Source organism: Eucalyptus grandis, chromosome 3 (genome assembly GCF_016545825.1).
Source record: "Eucalyptus grandis isolate ANBG69807.140 chromosome 3, ASM1654582v1, whole genome shotgun sequence".
In the NCBI taxonomy this organism is placed as follows: Eukaryota; Viridiplantae; Streptophyta; class Magnoliopsida; order Myrtales; family Myrtaceae; genus Eucalyptus; species Eucalyptus grandis.
In genome coordinates, this window is record NC_052614.1 from 62,810,266 (window position 1) to 62,830,254 (window position 19,989).

General features: G+C 39.6%; 2 pseudogenes; both read right to left on the reverse strand.

Annotated features, from left to right (window-relative positions):
- Window positions 1–5,662: 5,662 nt before the first annotated feature.
- On the reverse strand, window positions 5,663–7,643 carry LOC120292034 (annotated as a pseudogene).
- Window positions 7,644–17,916: 10,273 nt separating this feature from the next.
- LOC104440287 lies at window positions 17,917–19,396 on the reverse strand (annotated as a pseudogene).
- Between the last annotated feature and the right edge of the window lie 593 nt (window positions 19,397–19,989).

Consider the following 19,989-nt stretch of genomic DNA (forward strand, 5'->3'; position numbering starts at 1 on the left):
AACTAGAATTGCAAACATAACTCAAAACTTGTCTACGAGGATGCCTAGGACAAGCGTGCTAGTGAGTGAGTGAAGTAGAGGAAGCCACGATAGGATGCAAGTGAAATGACATCAATAAGTTGGAAATTGGATAAAGACCATGAGGGCAGTTAGCATGGAGGAGAGTTTTCTCAGTTCATTAATCCTTCAAAGAAAAGGATGAACCGTTAAAATCAATAGCATAAGAAGTTCTGCATCCAAGTTGCGTGGCTAAGAGGAGATTGTGGGCAAGATTAGGGATGATACATGAGATAACAACAAAGATCGAGAATGAGTATGCAAAACAAAATGACACAAATAGTTCATGAATTTTGAGAATGACAACATTGCACATTTTCATATCATTTATGGACTTGATTGAATATATATAAAAAATTCAGCAATTACATTGAACAAATTAAAAGTTCATGGGCAATATTGTATATTGGATTAAAGTTTAAAGATCACATTGAACAAATTGAAAATTCATGTACAACATTACACATTAAACTAAAGTGTGGATACAACTTGTTTTATTATTCAAATGTAAAAAGACTTTACCACTTAATAGGCACTAAACAACCATTACCAACTAAGACTTTTGTCAAATTATAAACGGTTTAAGATTTAGGATTTTATGATGTCACTAGTTGTGTGTGCCGATGCTTTGCTATCAAGATATCGCATTGGATTAAAAATCTCTCCTACCAACAAAGCCGAGATGGAGTCTGAGAGATCAATGGTAGTGAAGGCGTGGTTCAATCGTTGTCGACGTAGTAGCGTGATGTGTCTTGCCCTGTTATACATCTGATAAATAAGATAAGGCCAAAATCGAAGAATGACTCCCTAGGTGAAAGGGGAAACATAGGGGTTCAAACTACCACGAGACTGACTAGAGGAGGTGGTGGAACAATCAGTATAGGGGGCTGATAATGATTACGGGTTGCGCTGATCCTAGGAGGATTGAAAATCCGATTGATCACGCATGAACCATCTACCTTGTTTAGTATGGAATAATGTCCATTTAATGTTTGCTTTTATTGAAAATCATTCATATAGTGGTGAAAAAAAAAAACTAATCTCAATCATTTTTAATATTCAGTGCAACTAAAGTTATGACCTTCACTGTTAATTTCTCATATTGCATGAGAAATGAAAATTAACCACGCATGACGCATGAAAACTAGTTTAGTCTAATGTCTAGTTCAAGCATCAGCACTCCAAAAAAAAAAATGCAAAACCATCTTTGTCGTACTTTATTTTTGGGAAATGTCGTGGTATTAGGTACGCAAGCAATCGATCCATCAGAGGGATTAGATAATACAAACTCCATGCATAGCCCACTCGTTTAAAAGATTTAGATGGAAAAAGCTTATGCGGCGATGCACGTAGGGAAGAATTTTTTAGATAACTGCATATTGCGCAGTCATCGGACTTATCTTACCCCCTCGTAAAAATTATATTCACGATGGTGTATATAAAAGAGAACTAATTAGAGAGCGGATAGATTTGGCTCTAACCTTTCGAAAAAAATAATAATAGATTAATTGTCTCATGTTGGGTTGGGCGGCCAAAAACCATTTTTTTTCCCAGGTTCGGTCATGGCTTAAGTGATCGTCCATGATGAAAAATTGTGAAATTAATATGAAACATCGGATTTTCAATGAAATTTAAAGATCGCTTGTTGACATGTCATGTGACGATGTGCGGTGTAAAAAGGAAAACGTCCGTTCACGATATTATGAAAACGAGCGGGCCACCTACTTGTGCTCGTGGCGTGGGTCAAACCAAGGTCTCCACCGACTGCCGTAATGGGCGGGGGACTGGTCCTTGCTAAAATAGTAAACACAAGAGACTAAATACTTGTCAACTTGGGACCAATCGCACAACCGCGTTAGGGCCAGATGGTTCCAAGATGATCACTTTATATTTGGAATCAACATCATAAGTGACGTGACAAGCGTACAAATAGCTAAGGTGCTTCGTGACGAAGGAAACTCATCTAGGTATGGTTTACCTCAAAGAACTTTTCGCTAAATTTGTACCATTTTTATCATATTATTTAATAAATGTTCGAAGAGACATTGTCATAAATTGATGCGAGAATATTCTTAATTTGCAGTTACTTGCATATTCATTTGATAAAAGATTCAAAACCCTAATTAGCCGGATAAAAGTTGAGAACTTATAAAATCCCAATTAGTTGCCGCCCATCGTCCATAATTCTTTGCATTTTTTTCCATCAAGAAGTCTTCAGCATTCTCCTCATGTTCCTTAACCACCCGCCTGCTTAACCCGTTAGCAGAAATTCATCGATTTTATACTTGCTAATCCTAAAATGACGTCTCGAAATAAGATTCCTAGATAAGCATCCACGTCTTCCCCGAAAAAATTTTGGGTTCCAAAATTGACAAAATATCCAGTCAAATGACTACATCCAATTTTATGACATGCTTGTAAGTTTTTTTTTTCCCAAAAAAACTGATTCTTTTAAATTCCTGAGTTGGATCTTCTAGAATGATATCAGAATCTCTTGAGAGAATAAGTTAAAGATATTGGTACATTTTTAATCCAAAAACAATTGGTCATCACGGGAATTTTTGTTGACAGTCATGTGCATTGATGACTATGAACACAGTTGTTGGTATAAAGTGATGACGGATCAATGATTGAGACTGGTGTAAATTTAAGTAAGTGTCGAGTACAAAATTTGAGGACAATGATAATGCCAATTGATGGTTGAATCGAGTGAAAGCTTAAGAGTTATAAGAGTTCAAAGAGCAAGATAACGTGCAATTATTGAGACTGGAATTATGAAGATCAGTCGAGTCCATGGCACAACTAAAGAGTTACAATTGCTTACAGATGAAGTCAATATGCAATCGTGGAATTTGTTCATGGAGCCTAAGATTGTGGAGATGCGGTTGTGACCTTTGATTTGAATATTGACCTTTGAGGAGCAGTAATGTCTTGTAATAAGTTATATAACCCGTGTTGAATTATTGTAAAAGGGATACATGATTATCAATACAAATTATGTATGTTTCGATTTATCAATTCAACTCTTCAGTTCATGCATTTACTTTCTTCTAGAGTAATTAGTTCTAGTTTTTTGTGACACGTGCTACTTCCCGTCCGAATTGCCACGGAACTCGATCCAATAGAATACCAAATATCATGTTTTGGTGAAGGTATTTCATTGAGAGGATGGATTAATCAAATGGGCGTGGCCTCCATGTAGCCAAATGAAGGATGATGCTGACATAATTTTTTGGCATTAATCTAATGCAACAACTAGAGCCGAAATAACGTAGCCAGACGAACAATGACATATTGATGTAGTCTTTGTCCCTTCCAATAATAGGGATGCCGTCAAGCCGTTCTTATTCTTCAACTCGCTATTTTACCTTATCAAACTTGATTTTTGCTAGGCACTTGAATCTCCGTGTAATATCTATTGGCTATTGTCAAGTGTCACCGTATCATCAGGTGATTGATGACATGCTTTTTGGATTATCCAACCAGGTTCTCCACCCTTTTGATGAAGACTAATGAATTTTCTCCCTTGCGGTCCACTCTTGCCATCATTGGTGGCTTCGTTTGTGCTCTAGTTTTGAAGTTGCACATGGCTTTGACCAGTGGCTCTGTTCTAGTTTTGAGGTTGCATGCGGCTTTTAGTTGTTCATACTCCAGTCTTTTGTTTTCTAGTGAACGCTTCGGTTTCTAGGGCTTTTAAAAGAGTCGTCCGCGGTTGCTGCATACCGTCTGGCATTTAATAATCGAAAGACTCTTTTCACGCCCCTCAATACCAGACTCAACATTAGCCCATACAAACATATGGTCAAGCCTCTCGACTTTGAACTTAAACCTAATCGCTTGCCTTATAAAGAAGCTTCCCCTATTCCTCAGAAGTGCACTCCAAATGGTGTCTCTTCCCCGATAAAAGAGTGATATTAAATATAGGGCGAAAGAAGGTACGGCATCCCCATATGCTGCGAGCGCAAGGCCGGACGATGAAGCTCCTCTGCCAGGGTTTCGATTTCACCCCCACAAGCAAAAACGAAATACAATCAAATTACTAAACAATACATTCATTTACTAAACAATACATTCATTAGATAATGAAATATTGAGTTCTCGCATGAAATATTCTTCCTTTTATTTGATTTTTTTAAAGATATTTTTGCTAAGATAAATGAGATATTAACTTCTTCTTTTTTCCTCTATCGTCAAAACTGATTCAAAATAAATTAAATGACCTGTGCCATCTCCCCATGATGGGTCACTCCCAAAATATAACTCCTGGCCACCAGGATTAGATTGATATCAAATTTTCTAATAGTGCCGTTGATGACCTACTAGACTTTCACCATCGGAAAAAGCAAGGTTCGAGATCCTATGCCTTCTTAACCCACAACGTAAATTGGATTGAAGTTCCCTTTCACATGACCTTCCGACGATCATATTGATAGAATTCGCTAGACAAGATAGAAAAACGCATTTAAGTACCGATCTTTTCTCAATAAGTTCCAATGATATTGTCTGGAGAGTCCGCCCATCATTAGCAGCTGAAAGTCCCCGGCGGTGGCGGCCTCCTACCCCCCTCCTGCCTTAAGCTTGCCTCCTCATAAAGGTGCCAACGAAATGAGTTCGCACTAGAATCTTAGTTTTTGCTAATCGAAAAAGAAGAATATTATTCACTAATTATGAGCATGAACCCCCATTAAAAAAAAAAAATCCACGCATGCCCAGCTCGCACGGAGCATCAACCGCTCCCCTTGATTATTCTCGGGTCCCCTTAAAAAAGCTCCGACGACTAAGCCGCTCAGCGCTTATTCAACACCGAGCAGCTTTTTTGAACACTAGTGTGAACGGGGCCATTTCCTTCTACTTTTTCCAATGCCCTAGTCTTTGTGTCTTCAACCTTGGGATAGCCTCAAATAAGAGAGGAGTTCAAGTCTTGTTATGTTGGTTTTGATTTTTGCTAAAAGCAAATGAGATTTTATGCATGACCAGAAACTGCATAACGACTCTGGGATAATCACCGATTCCATACTGTAAGTTCATGAATTAATGGTGATTTGGGGCGGGATGGACCCAAAAAAAAAAAAAAAAACACGTTTCTTTGCTTTCAAGATCTAACTAGACTGAGTTCGTGCTCCATCGAATTCGCACTATCGAGATCATGAGAAATTAAATCGAACGAATGCCTTTCTGAGAGAGGCTTTCGACATTTTGGTGGTAAAGATAGGAATAAAACTCCGTCGGTTTTGTCCTTGCCATGATTCAACGGTCATCATATACTTCTCTTTTTTTTAATAAACGAAATCTGCTTGTGTATAGCCCCCAAGATCAAAATATATGAGCAAGAGAAGACCTCGAACTTCCTTTTTCTTGAAGCTTCCAAATTTATTGATAAATTATGCAAGAGTCACATCCTTCTGACGATGGATACAACATGCAGACGCTAATATAGCCCTTCCCGTCCCTCATAGATTATACAATGAAACTAAAATATGACCCTCAAACTTATCGCGCAGCAAATTCCATACACACAATCTGCGAACATGAACACAAAGACAATCTTTCTTGCCTTCACTCGGTCCTTTCCTTACTTGCGACATGCCTGTCGGTAGCGCAATATTTAGTAGTCGGTACTGAATGGCTTGAAGGACTTGAGGTCGAGAAATACATTGGCGACAGAGCCAGCGGCGGCAGCAATGGTGATAATGAGGCAAGCCACACTTACAATCTGGAGGAACACCCACTTGGTGCTCCACTTGGGTATTTTCTTCTGCTTAATATACATCTCGACTGGGAAAAACACCGTGAGGGGCCAAAAAACCTAGCGCTCCGAGCAGCCCAACAATGTCGTTGAAGAATGGGAGGAGCATGGAGATGAAGGTGGTCCCGATCACGAAGACCGTCCTCCAGACCAACAGGAAGAGTTTGAGCTTGTAAGGGCTGCACCCGGGGATGGGGATTTCGATCTCCCTCGTGATGAACTGGCTGTTGGGAAATTTCTCAAGCAAGGTCTTCTCAACATAGGCGAATAGGGGTTGGCAGTTGAATTGGTACGCGCAGGCGAGGTGGATCACGGTTGCGGCGTTCGCAATGTCGACCATCCAGTATGGGTTGTAGAAGCCGAACCCAGTGAGGAGGTTTTTGGGTGCCATATCGCCAAAGGCTGCGTAGCCCATGCACCCACGGATCATGTAGGAAACGGTCGTGGCTGCAATGCTAATAAGACTCGCCTTCTTCATCGTCTTTGATTCAGATGGAGAGGACCGGATGGTGTCCTAAAACAAATACAAACTCATCATGTCAATGATTTCAATTCATCAGAACTATTAACCATCACTAGTACTTTCTTGTGTCATGCATTTGAGAGAGCTCTGGTCACCTGAACTTCAACGAGGATGAGGAAGTACGAATAGGCAAAGGCGATGTCACCAAGAGCCTGGAAGTTCCTCCATATATTCTGCGTTGAGGTCAAGGCCCCGATGTTGATTCCAGTGAGACTTCCCTTAATTTTCCCTGTCTCTGAAGATAAAACAAACCAGAAGAGAACACTAAATCAGAACTTTATAATTCGACTAGGTTCTACCACCAATGGAGATAGCTTAGAAACGTAAGTAGAGCAGTTTAGCAAGAACGCGCCTGCAAGTTTGACGATACAAAGGCCAAGTTCAATGATGGTGTAGGTCAAGGACATGAAGGCGGCAACGATCGACAGCCACCACAGCTGATCGAAATCGGGGATCTGAGAGAAAATGATTTCGACGAAGCCAAACGCAATCATGTAAGGATTGCCGTTGATGTGACACGGGTCCTTCTCACCTTTCTCGTGGAAGCAATTGGACCTCTTGATAGCCCTGCAATGACCATGGAAGCCAATAAAATCAAACTCACATAACTTTTGACACCATCGAAATAGCAATCGCTAGAATTCTCACTGCAGATATACTCACATCATACTGGTGGAAGATGCAATCATGTAACCAATGGCAACCCCAAATAGGTTCACGTATAGAACCAGCTCAAAAAGCTTGATTTTGAAGCTACCTGGAGAATTTAATCAAAGAGAATATTTTAGCACCCAACACAACATGATTGGACTTGACTCGGACATTAGCATGTGAATATGAACATGAACACAAATACAAATGTGACATACCAAGATTGTCACGGACAGCACCCATGTAGGCGTAGTTACGGTTGCTGGGGGTGGGGTCGCTGGAGCGATAACAGGTGATGAGGAGGGTGGAGGTGTAGTAAGTGACAAAGGCAAATAGGAGCATGATGGTTGGGCTGGCAACCCAGCCGAGCCGCGTGAAGGACCAAGCGAGGGACAAGCTTCCAGACCCGATCACAGCCGTGATCATGTCAGCGATTGCCATCACTAGGATATGTTATTCAAACACAAGTGATTCTTTGTGGTAGTTCACCCAAATCTTTCATAACAAGTCGTGGCAATTTTCACTTCACTCTTTTCGGAAAAGAAATGAATACAAAACAAAGTCACCTGTGCGTTTGGGGCGATCGTCATCGTTGAAGCATTCGAGGCCATCTTCTGGGGCGACATCAATGGGTACATGGAGGACCTCGTTGTTTGGATTCTCCATGCGAGCGAGCGAGAGAGAGAGAGAGAGAGAGAGAGAGAGAGAGAGAAAGAGAGAGAGGAATGCGAGTCGGGGTGGTAACAGTTGCAAGAGAAAAATGAAGTGAGAGATGCAAGGAGGCTTGAGGGAGGGGAGGCGAGATTTATATCAAAGAAGGCATATGTTGGTGGAGGACGACAACATGCAGGAAGTACGATTTTGACGCTGAATATGACGTCATGACGTGGGTCAATGTTTAACACGGTTATTCTGGTATCTAGAGATCTTGGTGGCGTCCATCGGCTAAATATTTCGGTATCTAGAGGTCTTGTTGGTATCCGCCCGCTAAACGCACATTCTGTAATTAATAATACGAGCCAATTACATTTTTATTGCTTATTGCAGAATTTGCTTATAGTGAGAAAAATACATTTTTATTGATTTATTTTTGTAAGTGTTACTGGCATTTATTTTTAGGAAAATTCCACAAAAATGATAGAGCTTTAATAACAAAAGAATCTTAGCTTTTTGTTAATAGAAAAAGAAGAATCTTATTTCATTAAAATATTCTATGAAAATTGCATTTGTGTTCTCCAAAAGTAGACTATATTTCCCAACAGTTTCAATGATGGAAAGCTGAGGCCTTACTTCTTAAACTTTAATTGTGGAGCAATCTTACTCTTGACGTTGATTTACAGTTATAGGAATCACGAGTCCTGCACGTGTTGTAGTCTTTTTTTCTTTGCACATGTTGTTGTTACACATACAATAATTGCATGATTATTCACCAAGCCAATTCAATAGTAACCTACGAATTCCATTATAGTCTAAGTCATATGATTACTTTAATCCATACCAAAGTGAGCAAAATTGTGAGAGGGCTGAGATCACCCATGATGAAAGCATAGGGAATAAGATGTGAGTGTTTCGCGATTTCTTCTTTTGGACGTAAAAAATTACGGGAAAGAATGTCGCTGCCCTGACGTGATGGCCGTTTTGTCAAATCTCCCTGATTTTAGGACTTAAGACCCTTCGAGGAAAAAGCGAACTCCCATTTTTATTCATTGATGAGCCAATAGGGTAACGCACGGAATTGTGCTTGTACTTGACACATCGATGGTCCAACATTGTTACCGTCATCGGGTCCACAAAGATAAGGAAGCCACCACTGTTTAAAAGCTCACCTTGAACCCATCTTCGATAAAAAAAGTGCCGCACGATCGCCCTTGAGAACGCGCTACGTGCATCGTCCCCAAAGGGCTTACAAATTTTCCGCGAACCACCTTGAAAGATGATCTACCTTGAACTCGAACGACGCTTTAGAAACCCCACCCTGAAATCGCGGAGGTTGTGGGCCCTTCGGGGCCCATGCACACGCGGCGCGTTCTCAGGGGCTCCCGCCGCAAAAGGTATAAAAAAAAAAAGGATAGGGGCGGGGCGAATCTCCAGGTCGGACAGTCGTAATCGCGTTGGGCATCGTCCTCCCGCCTTCGGATGTTGATAACGATGGGGAGGACCCCCTCGTCCCTCCATCGATTCGCCCCTAACATTCTTAAAATTCGATAGGTTCCAACGTTAATTCTATAAAAAAGAGAAACGCTAAATCCTCTCCGTGTCGCCCCAAAAATCGGGACCACTCTAATACGTTCATGCGATGAATTTTGGGACTTATGAAATACTTAGAGAAAATAAATATAATATGTTTCATGATGGTAGCTTTTTCTTTCCTTTTTGATAATCCAATGTGGGGAAAGAGAGACTTGGCCAGCTGGAGGCCTGTGAAATTTCCGCAAGCCTCATTAACTAATAAAATCCAGACCTTTTAACTTGAATACCTTGAACAAGGGGGGTTGTAGCTTTTTTCATGTATAAGTATATATTACTAGGACAAAACTTATTTCAAACAAAAAAAATTACAATTGGAATTGAATTTTAGTACACCTCTCTATGTATTTGATTGTTGGTAGAAAAACATTATAGAAGATAATGTAGATCTAATTTAACTTTTCTTTGGGACAAGTGAAATGATGTTAAAACAATTTGACTAGTAGTTGGATACTAAGACAATAATAACTCATTCAACATAGTACTATATAGCTCATGACAATTATAACTAGTCAAATCACTCGTTTGCTTCAAATGATACATAAGATATCATTCAGCATAGTGTCATTTTGGTGGCTAGAGGTTTTAAAAGCAAGTTACATGACAAAGATCAATTCTCGACTAGGAACTCGCAATGAAAGAGAAGGTAACTTTGGTGGTGATGATTAGGAAGGCCGTTTATGTAGAGCACATATTGTGCCGGGTTCTGTTGTTTCTGAAGGATAATAGGAGGCTATACTTCCAGATCCGTTTCACGAGGATCAAGCCTCAAGCCTCCAAGAGAAATACTCAAATCACCTCACAAAATGACCAATTAGTAATACGGGTTACTCGAGAAGGCCTCTTACATCTATCATGGGATGGAAATTACGGGATCCAAATTTCACTTAAAAGTACAGCTTTGAAAGAAAGAGGAGACTTTTGTGCCATCTATTATTTAGGAGTCCCAATCACAAAGCACGCCTTCTATCCTAAGCAAACCCCCTGCATCCATTGCTCGTCAGTTTCCTCGTTGATTCAACCCTTGGCTCTTTCCCCTGAAACTTCGTGGCTGCATAAAGCTTCAAGTAGTCCCCGAAGTTGTACTTCTCTGGGTACAGGAGCTTCGGTGCTGGCAAGATGACGGCATCGGGATTGTAGAACGGGGGCATGGAGAGGCGGCTCCCATTCTCCTCCACCATGACACGGTGCAAGATGCTCTTGTACCTCCTGTTGCTCAACACCTTGAGTTGGTCCCCACGGTTGATGCATACATGACATTGTCGGACGGCCAGATCGGCATCCATTACACATCATGGAGGAACTCAAGGCCGGACGCTTGGTCATCCTGAAGCATCACTATGATCCCACACGCATTAGAGCCAGATAAGGAACCAGATATTGGAGCCTCCATGGCAACCGCATACGAATTTTTTAAGAGTCCTAAAAGCTAAAGTCCTTTATGTGCTATCACGTGCGCTTCAAGCTAGGGCATAAACTGCTACCAATCATGGCAAGAGGGAAACTGTTAAATTAGTGTCTCGAGTTCAAATTCGGATAATGCTTTGTTAAATTAAATTTGATGAGAGATTTTCCAAACAAATTACAAGTCGGATATAAAAAAGTTTCCTCTTCTTAGAGTTTCTTTTGGCGTACAAAAGAAAGAAAAACATAACCTATCCCTACAAGATAAAAGAGGAAATAAAAGATAAAATAAGAATTTCTGTATGAAGACAAAAGTTTGTTCACGTTGAAGATAAAGTGGTGGACCAGGTCAAATTATTGACCCTACGAAAGATAGAAAGGAGCCGCACGTCCACACACGTCTAGACGCCGCACAAGCCTTGAAGAGGTAGAGAATGTGAAGCTATACGCATGTGAAGAAGAGACGGTTCTTGTTTTGACATACGTAAAGCGTTTTACTTTCAGCTTGTATGTGCGGTAATTTTTATGCAATGAGTTTATATCCAAGTAAGTTATTTATTTATAAACACTTTGGGTTTGCAATTAAATCTAAGTGTGAGAAAGCAGCAGGCGTGTGAGCGATTATAAGCTCGATTTTTCTATTATAGTAGATTATTTCCCGCTGGCTCTTTCTGTGGACGTAGATACCGATACTCGGACCGAACCACGTATATTTCTGGTGTTCTTATTATTTCTCTTTTATTTCTCTAGTAATTTTGCGTTGACGTAAATTGCAAGATTTTATCGTTTCGGCATATTATATTCCAACAGAACCGACATGGAATTATGGAGACCAATCGAGTATGCCGGCGACTGTGTCGATCATTCATCGGTCATTCATCGGTCATCACTGTATGCCGACGACTGTGTTCATGGTCACTCATGCGCATGGCCGTCGACAAAAAGTTCTCGTAATCACCAACTATATTTGGATTAAAAATATACCAATATCATTAAGTTATTCTCTCAAGATATTCGTATATCATTCTAGAAAATCCAATTGAGGAATTTAATAGAATCAGTTTTTTTTTTTTTTGGAATAAGAAAAGTTACAAGCATGCCATAAAATTGGATGTGATCGTTGACTTGATATTTTGTCAATTGAAGAACCCAAATTTTTTACACCGAAGATGGGGATGCTTATCTAGGAATTTAATTTCGAGACGTTATTTTAGGATTAACGAATAGAAAATCGATGAATTTCTGCTAACGGTTTAAGCAGGCAGGGGTTAAGGAACATGAGAAGAATGCTGAAGACTTTTTGATGAAAAAAATGCAAAAAAATAAAAAATAAAAATTATAGACGATTGGGCGGCAACTAATTCGGATTTTATAAGTTCGCAACTTTTATCCAACTAATAAGGGTTTTCCATCTTTTATCAAATGAATATGCAAGTAACTGCAAATTAAGAATAGTCTCACATCAATTTAGGAAAATGTGTCTTGGAACACTTATTAAATAATATGATAAGAATGGTACAAATTTATCGACGAGTTCTTTAAAGTAAATCATACCTAGATAAGTTTCTTTGCTGCGAAGAACCTTTTAACTATTTTAATATTTTATCATGTCCCGTCGATGTTGATTTCAAATACAATAGTGTCATGGGGGGACCGCCACGCACTAAGTTGTATGATTAGTTCCAAGTTGATATATATTCAGTCCCTCTGGACGATTATTTTAGCAAGGACCGCCGAGCACGGCAGCAGTGGGTGGAAACCTTGGTTTCATCCACGCCACGAAAAGGATGGAGGTGGTGCTACAGACAGGCGAGAGAGGGCAGTCAGATATGGTGAAATCACGCGGTCGTTTCGTGGAAAAATCCTAATCAGGTAACTCTGAGTCCCTATTTTATTCGAGATCCATCATATCGTATCCCTCCATTGCTAAAGAGTTGATTTCCGCGCCTTGTTAGAGAAAAGCTCCCTATCCATGAAATTTCCATGATAGAGTATGTCCGCTTGCCCAAATCTAGTTAATTTAGGGCTTTTTCTTGCCTTTGACCTTAAATTTTACCGATGGTACTTGAGACTAAATCATATCTCTTCTGTCTGAGAAAAAAAACCAAAATCGACAAAGCTTTTCAATTATCTTGTTTGGACTTTCGTATAGATTCAGGTCACTTAGGTGCTGTAATTAATTTTTGGTCCCTGTCGATAAACTGCTTTTTCTTCCCTTCCGGGTCGATGCCGATCACCCTTTCAGACTTATTTGGCATTACTGGCGTTTGTCCATATGGGATATATGTTAGGGATTTCGAAAACTTCCCAATTCAAATACTTCAGCAGGTCGAAGATGATGTCTTTCCTATGGCACCTTTCTAACCAATTTTTTCCATGACACCGATAGAGGACCCAGTCAAATTCCCTTTTTGTTATTCTGGCTTTCTAAATACATCTTTTACCACCCATCACTCAAGGTTTCAGAAGACTTTGTCGATATAGCATATTCGTTGGCTGGAGGCGCATCGATAGCCCTGGGTCGTCTCATCCTTGCCGCATTATACAGGGAATCCACACTCATGCATCTGTCGATGCGTGAAAATGTGTTGGGCATTTTCTTTGGCCCTTTTTGGGTTCTTCAGGCTTGGATTGCTCCGCATTTTCTTGCACCTTCTTCCTGACAGAGATTGTAAATTAACCTAGTCTAGGGAAGTAGAACTCCGGACTCATCTCCCCGATTTCGCGGGTTTTCGTTTGCAAAGTCATTCTCTTAAGCCGATTCCAAGATATATTCCCAAATCAAATATTTCTAGAAGTCATTTTATCAGTATCCCCCCGATGACATTAATATATGTCCCCTTCACTCTGTTGATTTCCCTTCTCTTTTTTCCATTTGGAAGTCCAAATGGAGCCTGCAAACTCTAGTTAAGTGTATTCATCCCAAGAAAATTGTCCAAAAAGTTTTAAATATATTGCACTTTTGCCAATTTAGTCATAAAATTTTTCAATATCGCCAATTCAGTCCTAAAGATTTTCACTTATTGGCAATTGAGAAAGTGAGAGTTCAATCCAGTCCACGCTGTGGGTTCGTCTCCTCCTTGAATCACGAGTCCATCATCGACGTCTCTTCCTTTAAGTTAGCCAAATAAAATATTACGTTGAGTCATCTTTGCTCGCAATTTGAAGGCGGAAACCAACATTAGGTTATGCTCTCTCGGGATAGTGGGGAAAACGGAAAACTTCAATCCAATCTACTTTGTAGGTTTGTCTCCTCCTGGAATCGCGAATCCATCGTCGATGTCTCCTCCTTTAAGTTAGCCTAATGAATTATTATGTTCGGAGTTGATCACAATTTAAAGGTGGAGACCAACATTGGATCATGCTTCCACGTAAAATCATGAGAAAGGCAAGTTTCAATCCAATCTACGTTGCATGTTCGGAGAGCGGAATCTTCAACCCTGCCTTTTTTCCGATAGAGAAAGTAAAAAAATGTCATCATGAACCGCACTATTAGAAAATTCGATATCGACTTACTCCTCCTGGTGGCCAGCCGGTAGGTGCAGCGTTACCTTGTGGTGGTGAGACATTATGGGGACAAGGCGGAGGGCCTTTAATTTACTTAGTATCAGTTTTGACAAGAGGGAGAAAAAATTAATTTCTCATTTATCTTAGCAATAATATCTTTAAAAATATCAGATGAAAGGAAAGAAACATTTCATGCGAGAATTTATTAATTACATTATCAAATGAATTTATCGTATGGTATTTTGATGATATTTCATTTTTGCTTGTGGGGTGAAATCGAAACCCCGACAGAGTAGCTTCATCGTCTGGCCTTGCGTTTGCTGCATGTGGGGATGTCATGCCTTCTTTCGCCCTATAATTGATATCTCTTTTATCAGGGAAGAGATCACCATTTGGGTGCACTTCTGAGGATTAGGGGAAGCTTCTTTATAAAGCAAGCGATCAGTTCAAAGTTCAAAGTCGAGAGGTTTGACTATTGGCTTATATCGGCTAATATCGAGCCAGGTACAGTGGGGTGGGAAAGAGACTCGACTTTAAAGCCAATGTGGCAACCACAGATGACCTTTTCAAAAGCCCTAGACGCTTGTTTTGTCCCATTTCCACAAAGCCAGCGATAATGGAAAGAGTGGACCCGACATGGGAGAAAATTCAATGGTCTTTATAAAAAGCGAAAACAATGCCGTCGGTTAATGGAAAAAAAAAAAAAAAAGCATGTCATCAGTCATCTAATGATACCGCGACAATGGGCATCACACAGAGATCTAAGTTTCTAGCAAAATCAAGTTTAATTAGGTATGATAGCGAGTTGAAGAATGACAAAGGCTTGATTGCAGTTTTTCCCCTTCAAAAGACGGTTCGTGATTTAATCGCTATTTTCGAAAGGACAAAGACTATCATGTGTTGCTGTTCGTCTGGCTACATTGCTTTGGCTCTAGTCGTTGCATTAGATTAATGCCAAAAAATTATGTCGGCGTCATTATTCACTAGGCGACATGGAGACCATACCCATCTGATCGATCCATCCTCCAGACGAAATTCCTTTCGCCAAAAGATAATATTTGGTTTTCTATCGAATTGTGTTCCGTGACAATTCGGACAGGAAGTGGCACCCGTAACCAAGAACTAGAACTAATTACTCTAGAACAAAGTTAAAATGTAGGAACTAGAAAATTAAGTCAATAAATTGAAAGATACATAATTTGAATTGATGATCTTGTATCCCTTGCACAAATAATCCAACATGGTTTATATAACCCTATCGCTAGACGTAACCGCTCCTAAGTGGTCAGTATTCAAATTAAAGGTTACAAATTGCAACTCCACGATCTTAGGCTCTATGAACAAATTCCATGATTGCACATTAACTTTATCCATATGCGGCGGTGAAATCAAAAAACACACTTCCACAACGTAGGCATACAAAACTTGATTCGGTTTTCAAATAGCAAGTCGTGAAATCTTCGTTTTTGTGGTCTTGGGTTCAAATCTTATTGGAAGCGCTCCAGAAGTAAAATTCGGAGTGCAGTAGGCTGATGTCTGGGAGTGCCTCCTTTAATATCACTTGGACTGGTGGACCAATCTAAATGCACAAAAACTGGTCAGGACACTATTTTAACACTAAAACCGAAAAAAAAACGAAAGGAAGAAGCTTCAACTACATTTTTGGTCTCTCTCTTCTTCTTTTTTCCTTTTTTCTTTAACGCGTGGTGGCAACAACGGGAAGAAAAATGAAAGATGGTAACAAAAACTGATTTGGAAAAGTCCAGAAAATTGTCAAAAATTTTACAAAGATTGGAGTAAGTTATCATATGGATTTGTAACTGTAAGTCGGTTTCAAGTGCCAAGCCTTTCTGTAACAGAGCATCAGGGCCACAGGCCCATTCAAATGAGACCGAGAGCGCTTTGCCTAGGTCCATGAATCAAACGGAACCATATAGCATCGGCAAGACAGAACAATCAATGCCATTTCTTCATTAGATGGTTGCCTTGGTTGATCTCACATGAACCGCGATGCAGTTAATAGAGTCTCGAGATAAATTTAGGCAATACAGTACATAATGACTTGAAATTCGTTACGGCAGCTGAGCATAATTGTAAGAACTCAACTTCAGCATGGAATAAAAGTTGAAATTTTGAGTTAGCAAGAATTAAGAGCTTGTAGCTCTGAGTAATATGAACCTCAGTTAATGTTTGACATCACAAGTTCGGATATGCAGGATAATAATTACCTTTTCATGCTGATGTATTTTAACCTCATCCTGGATATCAAAAATCCCAAATTATGCCTACTGCTATTCATTTTACCTTAAACTTGTTATTTTTATTTTATTTAAGCCACATGGGTGCCAAGTCAATATTGTTTGCTTTCCAGCGTCCATGTAGTCAGATCTTTTAATAGTTTCTAGTAACAGAACTTTAATGGGAGTAAATATATTTCATAGATATAAGTTTGAGATTTTTGTTATCAGTGAACATGGTATAAGACTTTTGCCCTTTATTTTTGTGGCTAAACAACAAATGCTGCAACTGAGTCTGCAAAATTAACGGGGTGGTTCTTTTGTTCTTTTTGACACTTCTATAAAAATTTGATGATTTAGTAGAATAGTGTAGATCTAATTTCACTTTTCTTTTTCTTGGTAAATAATTTAACTTTCCTTTGGCACAAGTGAAATGATGCTTAACATTTCGACCAATATTTGGATAATATGCAAGGACAATAATTCATTCAACAGAATACTATTTAGCTCATGACAGTAATTAGTTATATCTACAAATTACGCGTTTGCTTCAACTGGTATATAGGATATCATTCAACATAACATTATTTTGCTTTCGAATAAAATAATAATAATACCATTTTGAGAAAAAATATTTTAAAAATCTTAAATGAATTACACTTTTTCAATTCAGACATAAATATTTTAATTTTGCTAATTGAGTTCTTAATATTTTCATATTTTACAGATGAGTCCATCTAACTAATTTTAGTTAAAACCCACTAACATAAACCTCGGCCATCTTACATGACACATCCAATGGTCAATTTTTTTAAAAATATTTTAGCATTTTTCGAATTTATTTATTTCTTCTTCTTCTTCTTCTTTCATTCTTTTCCATTTTTTTCCAAGCCTAGTGAGGGTCGCGTGGCCAACCCTAGCTGTGAAGCCCTCATCAAACTTGGTAGAAAAAAAAAGGAAAAGAAAGAAGAAAAGAAAAATATTAATAATAAAGAAATTCAATCTTTTAAAAAAATTATAAAAAGAGTGTCTACGGCATGGGTTGTCCAGTGAGACATCATAAGTATCCATGTTAGCAATTTTCAATTAAAATTGACCACATGGGCTCAATTGACAAAACTTGAAAAGGTTTAAAACTTATTTGACACAAATCAAAGGTTCACTATCGAATCATAAAAGAGTAATAGGTTTAGAATTTTTTGGATAATTTTCCATACTACTTTGCCGGTTAGTAGGCGAAAATTTTGAAGGAAGAGAAGGCAACTTTGGTGTTATTGATTAAAAGAGTCATTTATGTGGTACGCATATTGTGTCGGTTCTAGGTATCTCTAACAGATAATAAGAGGCTAAAAGATCTTGAGATCATTGGCATTCACTTCCCGGTAAGCTCTACAAGGATCAACTGTCAAGTCCCCGATAGGAATAATCAAGTGACATCACAAGCTAACTAGTAGTCTTATGAAATTACTCAAGGAGACTTTAGTACCATCTCTTATTATTTTCTCCTTACTTACTAGTCACAACCACAAAACTCGGCTTCTATCCTAGGCAGCCCCACTGCATCCATTGCTCATCAGTTTCCTAATTGATTTAAGCCTTGGCTCTTTCCCTTGAAACTTTACGGCTGCATAGAGCTTCAAGTAGTCCCCGAAGGCGTACTTCTCCGAGTACAGGAGCTTTGTCACTGGCAAGATGATGGCATCATCCGCGGGATTGTAGAACGTGGCCACAGAGAGCCGGCTCCCATTCTTCTCAACCATGACACGGTGCAAAACACTCTTGTACTACCCGTTGCTCACCACCTCGAGTTGGTCCCTGGTGTTGACGCATATGCTGGCGTAGCTGGACCACGGGATCGGCACCTATTGCCCCTCATGGAGGAACTCAAGACCCGAGACTCGGTCATCCTGAAGCATCATTATGATCCCACCTGCATCGGTGTGTTCCCAGAGCCCCCGCAGTCTCTCAGTGTAGGGGCATTCCGGGTGTTTCTCCACCTTCGTCCCCACAGAAGGCCCATTTCTCCCTGAGAATGCCCCCTTTATGTGGTCCTTGTCTAGGCCAAGGTTCTCACAAATGAGCTCTGAGAGCTTCTCTGCTAGCTTTATCACCTGAGCGATGTATTCATCCATTACCGCCCTAAAAGAATATTGCGGAGAGTATTTAGTCAGTCACCGGCTAAACATTATAGATACTAAGGCAGGTGGACTAAATTGGTCTCCAATGCAATATGACGAACTCTAAGCGGTTAATCGCCAAATCACCTTTCAAAGTTCGGTATACTTGGCTTAGTCTCTTTCGATCACTTAGTCACTCTGACAAGGTTGGATAATGAAACTTCTCAAATGATCAGGAGCTGTAAACTTGCGATTGGGACTAATTTTCTCACGCACCGAAATCGTTCGAGAGTTTTGGGAAGTCCTCGATGTTCGACTTCGAGCAGTGCCAGAGGAAGAAGGGCCATTCCTAATCTAGATCAGGTGTAGTACTATTGGCATGTTCCAAGCATTTGGTAGTTTCTAACATAGAGAAACTTGCCTTCAAATTCTCCTCATAGTGGGTGTTGACAAAACGCTTCACTTTCTCCATCTGTTCAGAGTCAACCCCATGGTTCTTAATCTGCAAGAAAAGCATCATCATCATAATCATTTCTTAAGATGAGAGTGAATTGGGTTGATAAAAAAGATTGAAATTCCTCAATGATGACGATGAATCACAAACTATTACCTTGAAGTAACCCCATTTCTCACAAGAATGCTGAAGTATTGCCATTGTTTTGCTCCTGTTCTCACCACCAAGCTCACTCAAATCTATCATAGGAATCTCTATGATTTCGCTTCCTCTTTTCTTTACTTCCGAACTCTCTGTGACAAGTTTATTGAGATGGTTGATGGACCGGTCATACACATATAGGGTTAGAGATGGGGGAAGTTCAATGAATTTTTCGCCTACAATTTTTTAGACTTCGAGGGAAAAGATAAGGAAAAGAAAAGGGTCAGGGCTGGGAAAAATACTGGGCGTCATCGTCGTGCACAAGAGTGATTTTGATAGAAAGGCAGGTGGCTAGTCAAGAGCTAATCACCTAAAGCAACATGCCTGGTTGGATTCTAGGAAAAAGACTCATCTAAGTGATCTTAGGAAAAAAATTGAGTTATGATCCAAATCCTGCTTTAATGACAAAAAGGCTTTAGCAAATAGATAGATTATGAACTTCTTTCTCATGTCTATCATAAAGAAAAGCACAGTGTGGTCTTCTTTAGGGTTGTTGGGGACCAGTTCATTCAATCAAAGCATAGGGCTCACTTATTCGGTATTCATGCTTCGGTGTTCCAACCCCTCAATTGACCTTCTTTCTTTAGTTGGTTCAGCCCAATTTAATCCAACAACAATGAACTACAGCAATCGTTAAAGAGCCCAACATAACTAGGTTAAGAGATAATTGAGTATGCCACAAATTATTAGGATATCGGATATGCCTTGAAGATGGACCCTTATGCTATGACCAATGCCCTAGACTCTAGTTGGTCGTATCTATGTGAGTTTGTGTGTTCTATGTCTTGTAAAATAAGCACTCTTCTTTTCGGGAAAGTATCAAGGAAAGCTCCACTCCATTACAA